This window comes from Elephantulus edwardii, unplaced genomic scaffold, assembly GCF_000299155.1.
Source record: "Elephantulus edwardii isolate Elephantulus edwardi_28Jun2011 unplaced genomic scaffold, EleEdw1.0 scaffold00243, whole genome shotgun sequence".
Lineage (NCBI taxonomy): Eukaryota > Metazoa > Chordata > Mammalia > Macroscelidea > Macroscelididae > Elephantulus > Elephantulus edwardii.
In genome coordinates, this window is record NW_006399993.1 from 188,636 (window position 1) to 199,633 (window position 10,998).

The following is a 10,998-nucleotide window of genomic DNA, read 5'->3' on the forward strand; positions in this document are numbered from 1 at the left end:
TGTATGTGTATGGATATTATCCTGGAAATAGCAGGCCTCTGAAAACCCTATGTACAACAGAATACATGTAGATAACAGAAAGGGCAACTGATGTTGAGCTTTCAGGTATGGAAATACAAAAGAAGAGGAACAATTGTAAGCAGACACTAGTGATTGGGACATGGAATGTGAGAACCATGAATGTAGAAAAATTAGATATTGTTAAGGAAGAAATGAAATGCATAAATATTGACAAACTAAGTATTGGTGAGATAAGATGGACTGACATGGGTCATTTTAAGTCAGATGATCATATTATATATTACTCTGCAGATGAAAAGGTGAGGAAAAATGGAGTTGCTTTCATAGTTAAGAAGGCCATGGCTAGATCCATCTTGAAGTATAATATTGTGAGTGACAGGATATTGTGATTAAAGGTGTTATGATATGAAAATCAGTAAAAATATTTTTGACAAGAAAGCAAGAGTGGCAAAATTAATCTCTGATATGATAAACTACACAATGCAAAGAGTTAAGGAAGGACACTATATTTTGATTAAAAGCACAATAGATCAAGACAACATATCTTTAGTTAACATCTACCCACCTAATAATGTTATTGTGGTTGTTGTTGTTTTGTGCCATTGAGTCAACTATGACTCATAGCAACTCTACGAACAACAGTTCTGAACCTTGCCCTATCCTCATCCAACCTAACCTTCTCTGACACATCTGATCCCATTGCCATAGTCACTGTATCAGTCCAGAGTCTTCCTCTCCTGCATTGACGGTCTCTGCTTCCAAGCATGATGCTCTTCTCCAAGAACTAGTCCTTCCTAGCAATATGTCCAAAGTATATAAGACATAGTTTCTATATCCTTGCCTCCAAGGACAACTTGGTTTCCCCTTCTCCAGAACAGACCTGTTTGTTCTCTTGGCAGTGTATGATAGATTCAAAACCCTTCCCCAGCATCACAACACAAAGACATTGATTCTTCTTCTGTCATCCTTATTTATTGTCTAGTTCTCAGATGCATAGCAAGCAATTGAGAAGACCATGCCTGCATCAGGTGCACCTTATTCTCTAGACTGCTGTTATTGCTCTTTAACGCTCTGGATTGATCCCTGACAGCTGATTTTCTAAAGCAACATATCTTTTTCATTTCCTGACTACTAGACCTGTAAAATACATAATAATAGTTAACAAACTAAAAAAAAAAATACCACCACTATAGTGTTTGGAAATTTCAGCACACCACTCTCTCCAAAGGACAGGAAGGGCAGGTGAATTCAAAAGAAATTCAACAAAGATACAGAAAAACTAAACTATATAAATAGACAACTCTACCTCATTGATTTATTTAAGGTAATTAATCCAAAAAACAGCTCAAATTACTTTCTTCTCAAATGCATTCTCCAGAATTTACCACATATTAGGACACAAAGCGAGTCTCAATAAAAGCTAAAACATTGAAATAATGTAAAGTATCTTCTCAGACCACAATGACATAAAGATAGAAATTAACAACACCCATAACACCTTGCTTGAGCATGTAATAGAAGAAATAAGAACTAAAATCAAAAAGTTCCTCAAAACAAATGAAAATACATCATATCTAAAATACATATCTATAATACAGCTAAAGCAGTCCTCAGAGACTCACCTACTTAATTCAATACCTCTGGAAAAAGAATGGCAAACTAATGCCACAGCCTCCAGAAAAAAAGGGATATTATTACAATAAGTGCTGAAGTCAATGGAATAGAAAATAGAAAAAAGTGATTGAAACCATCAACAAAACCAAGAGCTGGTTCTTCAAAAGGGTTACTGAAATAGACCAACCATTGGCAAACTTAACAAAGTAAAAGACACAATTAACTTGAATAAGAAATGAAAGAGGTGCATGCCTATGTCTATTGCTGATTTGTTCACAATAACAAAAAGTTGGAAACAACCCAAGTACCCATCAACAAAAGAATGGATAGAGAAGTTATCACACAATGGAATACTATGCAGTATTGAAAAACAAGGAACTCTTGAAATAGTATACAAAATGGGTGACCTTGGAAGACATTATGCTGAGTGAAATATAGCCATCACAAAAGGACAAATACTGCATAATGCCATTGTTATAAAACAGGACTGACATGAGGGTTAGGAGAGGACTACGAAAAGAGGGGATAAATAATATACACTGCATTGAAGCAGATGAAGAAAAGAACTGTTTAAAAGAGATATATGATTAGGTATTATTTGCATGACAAAGAGTCCATAATAAGAGCTACATAGTAAAGTGGACTGTGGGGGGGGGGATGGGGAAGGGCGGGAAGTACAGCAATGAAAGAATTACTTTAAAAAAAAAGAAAAGTGAAATGGGAGGAGGGGTAGGCAAGGAGAAAAATGTGCAACAACGAATGAATTGAAATTCAAGTCCTCTATAAACTTTCATTAAAATCTCAATAAAAATTTTTAAAATAAATTCGAGAGGTGACCTTTGAGAACTAAAATTAAATCAGTAATGTCAGAATATTATTAAAAGCTATACTCCAATAAATTTGAAAATTTAGAGGAAATGACAAATTCCTAAAAACATGTGCCCTACCCAAATTGACACAAACAGAAATTAAAAACTTGAACAGACCTATCACAAAACAAGAAATTGAGCAGGTCATAAAAAGACCCTCCTCCAAAAAAAAAAAAAAATACTGGCTTAGATGTCTTCAAGGGTGAATTCTACCAAATATTCAGAGCTGATTTATAACCAATTCTACTTAATTTATTTCAATATATAAAAAAGAAGGAACAAAGCCATTCTATGAAACAAGCATAACACTATATCAAAACCAAAGACATCAGCAAAAAAAGGAAACTATAGCTCAGTATCTCTCATGAACATAGATGCAAAAACCCTTAACAAAATATTGGTCAATAGAATATAACAGTATATAAAAAATAATTCATCACAACAAAGTGGGATACATAACAGGAATTCTGGGATGAGTCAACATAATAAAAACATTCATGTGGTTCATTATATTAACAAAGCAAAGAACAAGAACCACATGATCCTATCAATTGATACAGGAAATCTTTTGACAAAAATCCAACACCTATTCCTGATTAAAATACTCAGCAAAATAGAGATAGAAATCTCCTCAACATAGTGAAAAATGCATGTACAAAACCAAGAGCCAACAACATTCTCAACAGAGACACTAAAGGCTTTCATCTTGCAAACAGGGGCCAAGCAAGGATGCCCACTATCATCACTCCTATCTAATATTGTATTGGAGGTCCAGTTAAGTCAATAAGACAAGAAAAGGAAATAAGAAGCTTCCAAATTGGCAAAGAGATGGTGAAATTGTCACTATATACAAATGATATAATAGTGTACACAGAAAACCCCAAAGACTCAACGCAAAAACTGTTAGACCTAATAGACCAGTTTACCAGAGTGGCAGGATATAAGATCAACATACAAAACCCAGTAGAATTTCTCTACAGCAACAAAGTAAGCATGGAAAAGGAAATTAGAAAACCAAAACCATTTATAATACCCAACCTCAAGATAAAATAATTAAAAATAAACTTTACTATGCCCTGTCCATGAATAGAAGAAAGAAAAAATATTGTGAAAATTACAATCCCACAAAAAGCAATCTACAGGTTCAACACAATCCATCTCTTCGCAATTGTGAATAATGAGGCAATAAATATGCATGTACGTACACCTATTTGTATCATGTCTCTGTATCATCATCATCTTTACTAGTGGGATACCTGGGTGAAATGGTATTTCTTAGAACGCTCAGCCATCCTGACACTCATGAAATGGTGTTTCTATTGCCAACTTTTTGAAATAGCACCAGACCACTTTCCATAATAGTTGTACCATATGAGAGTTCCAATCCCTTCACATCCATGACAGCATTTTTTGTTTGCTATCCTATTAAACGTTGCTGTCATTGCTGGGGTGAGATTATATTTCATTTTTCTTTTTATTTACATCCCTCTGAAAAATAGGGATTTTCAACATTTTTTCATGTGTTTGTTGGGTATCTGACTTTCTGGTGACGTGTTTGTTCATATCTCGTACCCATTTTGTGGGCAAACAAAAAAATGGATTTTTTTTCCATTGTGTTCCCTTTTTTAACTCCAGCACAGAGATTAAGGTTTGTTGTTGTTATAGTTGTTAAGTGCTGTCAAGTTGATTACAACCCATAGTGACTCAATAAACAACATGTCTGGACCCTATCTTTTCCTATGCCATCCTCACACTTCCTGACACACTTGAGGCCATTGTGGCAGTTGCTATATTAAGCCAGCTGATTGAAGGTCTTCCTCTCTTTTCTCCAGCCCTCTACCTATCTAAGCATGAAATCCTTGTCCATGATAGCCTCTACTAGCAATATGCCCAAAGTAGGTGAGACGAAACTTCGTCATCTTGGCCTCCAAAGAGCAGTCTGGCTGTACTTTTCCCAAGACTTATTTGTTTATTCTTTTGGCAGCCCTTGAAATCTTTTGCAATCTTCTCCAATACCACAGCTCAAAGGTATCATTCGGTTTCTATCATCCTTATTCATTGTCAAGTTCTCAGACGCATAGCAAGCAAGTGATCAGAAAAAGCATGATCTGAATTTGACAGACTGTAGTCATCAAAATGACATCACTGCTCCTCAATAATTTGGAGAAGTCTTTGAAGACTTTCCCAGTGCAATATGTCCTCTGATTTCCTGACTGCTGGTACCAAAAGTGTTGACTGTGGATCCAAGTTCAATCTTTACTCCATCTATCATAAAATTACCTATGGGTCCAGTGGTAAGAGTTTTCTTTTTTTTTACATTATGATGCAATCCATATTGAAGGCTGCGTTCTTTGATCTTCTAAAACAAGTGCTTCAAGTCCTCCTCACTTTCAGCAAGCAAGGCTGTGTCACCTGCATAATGCAGGTTATTGATGAGTCTTCCTCCAGTCCTGGTGGCACATTCTCATTCAGAGTCCAGATTCTTGAGTAATTTGCTCAGCATACAGATTGAGTAGGTAAAGAGAGAGGACTTACTTCCTTTCTCATTTTAAACTACATAGAATAGCATTGGGAAAGCCTGCTGTCAGAGACCTCTCCAGAGTACTGAAGAGCAATGATGTCATTCTAGAGATTAAGGTGTGCCTGATCCAGGCCATAGTCTTTGTGATTACTTGCTGTGCATAAGAAAGCTGGACAATGACTAGGGATGATAGAAGGGAAATTGATGCCTTTGAGCTTTGGTGCTGGAGAAGAGTATTGAATATACTGTGGACTGCTATGAGAACAAACAGGTTCATCCTAAAGAGGGTGAGACCAGGCTGCTCCTTGGAGGCAAGGATTCTGAAGCTTTATCTGACATATTTTGGACACGTTGCAGGGCGGAACCAATCCTTAGAGAGAGATATCGTGCTTGGGAGGGTGGAGGGACAGCACAAGAGAAAATGACCCTCGGTGAGATGGATTGATTCATATAACTGGGGTTATGGGGTAGGTGTGTCAAAGACATTAAGATTGGCACAGGATAGAGCAGGGTTCAGAGCTGTTGCACATAGGGTCGCTATGAGTTGCAGGCAACTTGATGGCGCATAACAAATATTCCCTTGGTCTGTTCACACAACAGCCTCTCGTCAAGGTATAGGTTTCACATGTTTCTGGGTTTTCCATTCTTCTCATTGTCAGCCATAACTTGTTATGATCCACACAGTCAAATGGCTTTGCATAGTCAATACAGCATAAATATACATTCTTCTGGTATTCTTTAATTTCAACCAGGATCCATCTGACAACGATATCCCTGGTGCCACAGCAAGATTTGGCAAAAATTTTCAATTTCCTCCTGTTTGGCTTTAGCTGTAAGAGTGTATCTTTGAACAATAAGCATGTTAACAGCTCTTCTTTGTATGTGTATGGATAATATCCTATCACTCACAACATTGTACTTCAATATATAACTTGAAACAGAGTTTTATACTATGAAACAACACCATTCTTCTTCCGTTTTAATTCCCACCATAGTATACTATGTTATTACTAAGTGACCAAAGGTAGTCTGTCTCATCTCACTAATGCTTAGAATGTCGATGTTCATGCATTCCATTTCATTTTTTCACAACTTCTAGTTTTCCAACATTTATGCTTCATACGTTTCATGTTACAATTATTAAAAATGTCTGCCATTTTACATCCTTTTTATTTACTTCCAATCTAAGCTCTACCTCTAATATCCATGTTCCTATTTGATAAGTGTCAATAGTTATAGAAAGGCCTCAGGCCTTTTGTTTATAGGGTTGCTATGAGTGGTGCTTGACTCAATGGCAATCAACAACAACAGCAACATACTGTTTATAGGGTTTTCAGAGGCCTGTTCTTTCAGAAGTGGATGACCAGTCCTGCTTTCTACTTTGTCTTAATCTGGTAGCACTACTAAAACCTGTCCACCCTGAGAGACCCTTGTGGCATTTGACACACTGGTACCATAACTTTCACCATCACAACAATTTACAAGTTACCTCAGTCCAGCAAACTAACAGATGAGTGCTGTGCTAATTACAACAATGTATTTCCCAAATGCAAAAACAAAAACAAAACAAACAAACAAAAAAAAAAACCACCACCACAACACCTGACAATGCAGTGTTGTATTTCTAATAGCAAATTAGGTGTTACCATGTTATCAGATCTAGGTGAAGCCTACAGTAGATGTAGCAGTATGTGCTTCTGATAGTTCGAGCACAAAGATTAAGGTTTATTCAGTGTTATTCACCATAGCAAGAACATGGAAACAGCCCAGATGTCCAACCACAATCGAATAGATTGAGAAATTATGGTACATTCACACAACTGAATACTACTCAGCTAATAGGAGAAATCACTTTGTAAATTACTTCTTAATTTGGGAGGGACTTGAGAGCATTAAGCTGAGTGAACTAACTCAGTCCCATAAGGATAAATACTGTAGAAAAACCATTATTGTAGAATGATTATGAGGATCCAAGAGGAAGGGGAAGGTGGAAGCAGATGGGGGGGGAGCTGAATTTGATGGGTGGGGATGGTGAAGGAAATGGGAAAGATCTGCAATGAAAAACAAGATTTTCAAACTTTATGAATAAACCAGTATAAAATTTTTTAAAATGTCTTCTGTGTCGTGTACTGTCTGACCCTCTCGCAGGTTTTCAGAGGCAGTTTATTGCACGGGAGAAGATTGTCCATCCTTCTCCCACTGAGCAGGTGGTGGCCTTGAAACACACATGCCTTTGGGTTGCAACACAGCTTCTTGCCACTCAGCCACCAGTGCTCCCTGATCCAGGCATAGTCTTCGTAACTACTCACTATACATGAGATTAAAAATGACAGAAGAATCGATGACTTTGAGTTGTAGTGCTGGAGAAGAGTATTGAACAAATCATGTACTGCCAAGAGAATGAACAAGTTTGCCCTGAAGAGGGTGAAACGAAGTTGCTCCTTGGAAACAAAGATTTTTAAGTTCCTTACCCTATTTTGGACATGTTGCCAGGAGGGACCAGTCCTTGGAGAAGGACTTCATCCTTGGAAGGATAGCACCAGAGAGGAAGACTCTGGATGAGATGGACTAACACAGTAACTGGGGTAATGGGAGTAGGTGTGATGGAGACACAGAGACTGACTCATGATAGGGCAGGTTCAGGGCTGTTATGCATACATACGGCCGCTATGGGTCATAGTCAACTCAACCAGGCACATAACATCATAGTACTAATCGTGTTTCTCTATTATTCTCATTCTGGACGATGCACACACATACACACAGTAAGTAGTTCTTCTTTAACCTCAGGTCTCTGTATGTTCTCACCATCCAACACTGGATGGGATCAAGAGTGTCGTTAATGCGTATGAATAGAAATAAATAGAACTCATTTCCATTTAAGAAGTGCGGTTATCCAAGAAACCAGAAGAGGGCAGCACAAAGCTGTGCATCACTATTTTCTTCCTAGTTTCATTCAGTTTTCTCAGCTGAAGGGCTGATATTGTATAGGCAGTCTGGGTCTTTTTTAAGCATGCAGACAATGCTGTTACCTCAGAAAAGAATTGACGAAGTCCCAGGCAGCTTCTGAACCTTCTCCCACAAACATGCAGCCTTGAAGAAGAACACAGAGCTATAGATACACATACCAGGCCATCAGGCCATTGTCTGCCTCCATGAACTCTTTCAGGGCAGAACCTGCGTATTATTGGTATACAGGACCTCGTACACAGTAGGTGCCTACTCTGATCAGGTTTTTTGAATAGATAGATTATAGATGGATAGATGATAGATAGATAGATAGATAGATAGATAGATAGATAGATAGATAGATATAGATAGATAGATAGACAAGCAGATACATAGACAGATGTAGATGAGTGAATCATCAAGATAAAGAAATTCTTATGGGTCTTCTTTTCTAATAATCTAATTCAACAAATAGTCCCTCTTAGTACCATAGCCAGTTGTAGGTATTAGTAATATAGTTTACAGGTGGAGAAACTGAGGTTAATACACAGCAAAGGCACAAAAGCTTACCACAATGCAGAGAAGGTTGTGCCCAAAACAGAGGGAGAATCCCAGCAAGGAAAGCCTGCAACAATACCCATAACAATGCTGGGAATCAATTGTTGTTTCTGGTTACTTGGAACCCACTGGGAGAAAATCCATTGTTTAGCTTGGCCCCTTTCCTACCGCCAATCTTTCCTTTACCCATTGTTCATAGGCCTCTTGTCAGGGTACAGGAAGCAGCTGCTGGCAAAGCAGCCGAAAAAAAAAAATTAAAAATGAGGAAGCAGATGAGGACATCCCAGGGGAAGCGAAATGCTTCATTCAACTGGTGGTCTGTTCCCAGAAGAACGACAAAGGCCCTAGATATTAGGCCTCAGCAGTAGAACACCAGAAATCAGACACAGAACTCAGGTTTCAGAGGGAGAAGATGCAAATTTAAACCCCAAACCTGCCACTGATTTGCTGTATGTCTCTTTTTCACTCTCTGAACATCAATTTATTTCATGGTAAGAATAAGATGCATGCTTAAAAAGTTGCAGCGATGATAAGCACAAAAATATCTGATACTTAAATGTTAAAACTATTTGCTTCTATTCCTCATCCTCACTTCTTTAACCTTAGCTAAGCACCAAGATAGGAGCCCGGGTAGTACAGGAGTTAACACTAGACTGATAATTGAAGATTGTTGGTTCAAATCCACTGGTTGCTCTGCAGAAAAAAGATGTGGCAGTCTGCTTCTGTAAAGATTACAGCCTTTGAAATCATATAAGGGAAATTCCATAGGTCACTATGAGTAAGAATTGATCCAGCAGTAATGGATTTAGGACAAATATAAAAAATGGAACAGAAGTAATTCAAAACAACTATGAGATGTCATCTCACCCCAGTAAGAATAGCAAAGTTTAACAGAAAAGCAAACATCAAATGCTGGTGAGATAGTGGAGAAACTGGAACCCTTATTCACTGTTGGTGGGAGTGTAAAATGGTGCAACCACTGTGCATCTTCTCAAAAAGTTGCAAATAGAAATACCATTTGACCCATACTACTACTGGGAATTTACCCTAAAGAAACCATAACTGCCACCCAAGCAGAAAAATGCACACTCATGTTTATTGCAGTTTTGTTAGCAAAAGCAAAGATCTGGAAACAACCCAAGTGCCCATCAACAAACAAATGGATAGAAAAACTCTCGTATTCACACAATGGAATACTATGCAGCATTGAAAAACAAGAAACTCATGAAATATTATGCAAAATGGATGACCCTGGAGGACATTATGCTGCGTGAAATATCTCAGTAACAAAAGGACAAATATTTCATAGGGCCACCGTTGTAAAACAGGACTGACATGGGGTTTGAGGGAAGGTAGAGAAAGAGGGGAGGAATGATGTATATTGCATTGAAACAGATGAGGGAGAGAACTGTTTAACAGGGATCTGTGGAGGGGTATTATTGTCATAACAGGAGTCCAGAATGAATTCTGCACAGTGGAGTGGACTTGGGAGGAGGATTACATAACAATGAAATAGTTTTGCTTTTCAAGGAGAAGAGTGAATTGGGGGGGAGGGGGAGGAGGGAGTGGGCAGAGAGAAAAGTGCAACAATTAATGACTGGAAACCCTAAGTCTCTGTGAATGTCCATTAAAATTAATAAAAATATTTTTAAAAAGAAGTAATTCAGTGGTAAAATTTTCACCTTCCATTAAGAAGAGACCCAAGTTTGGTTCCCAGAAAATATACCTCTCACCTGTCAGTGGAGGTTGGCACTTTGCTATGATACTGAAATTCCTATAGCCATAGGAAGATGTGTTTACAATTTGCAACATGCAGGCAAAACTTCCCTTGTTGAAAGTGAAGAGAATTTGAAGCACTTACTGAAGAAGAGCATACCTTAACATTAAGAAAACAAAAATCCTCACAATTCAATTAACTAAAACATCATAATAAATGATGAAAATATTTAATTTGTTAAGGATTTATTTTACATGGTTCCACAATCAACATCCACGGTATCAATATCCAAGAAATTAAACAATGTATTGCACTGGGAAAATCTGCTGTCAAGGACCTCTTGAAAGTGCTAAGGAGTAATGATGTCAATTTAAAGACTAATGTGCACCTGACGTAAGCCATAGAATTTTAAATTGCTTTGCATGTGTATGAAAGTTAAAGAATTAATAAGGATGACCAAAGAAGACTTAGACCTGTGAAATGTGTTATTAGTGAAGAATATTAACGATACCAATTGGCAAAAGAACAAGCAAATCTGTCTTGGAGAAAGTACTCTTTAGAAGCAAAGATGGTGAAACTTCATCTCATTTACTTTGAGCATCTTGTCAGGATATTCAGCCCTTGGAAAAGGACAAAATTCTTGGGAAAGTAGAGACTGTCCCTCCACCCTCCCAAGCATGATGTCCCTCTCCAAGGATTGGTCCCTCCTTGCAACATGTCCAAAGTATGTCAGATGAAGCTTCAGAATC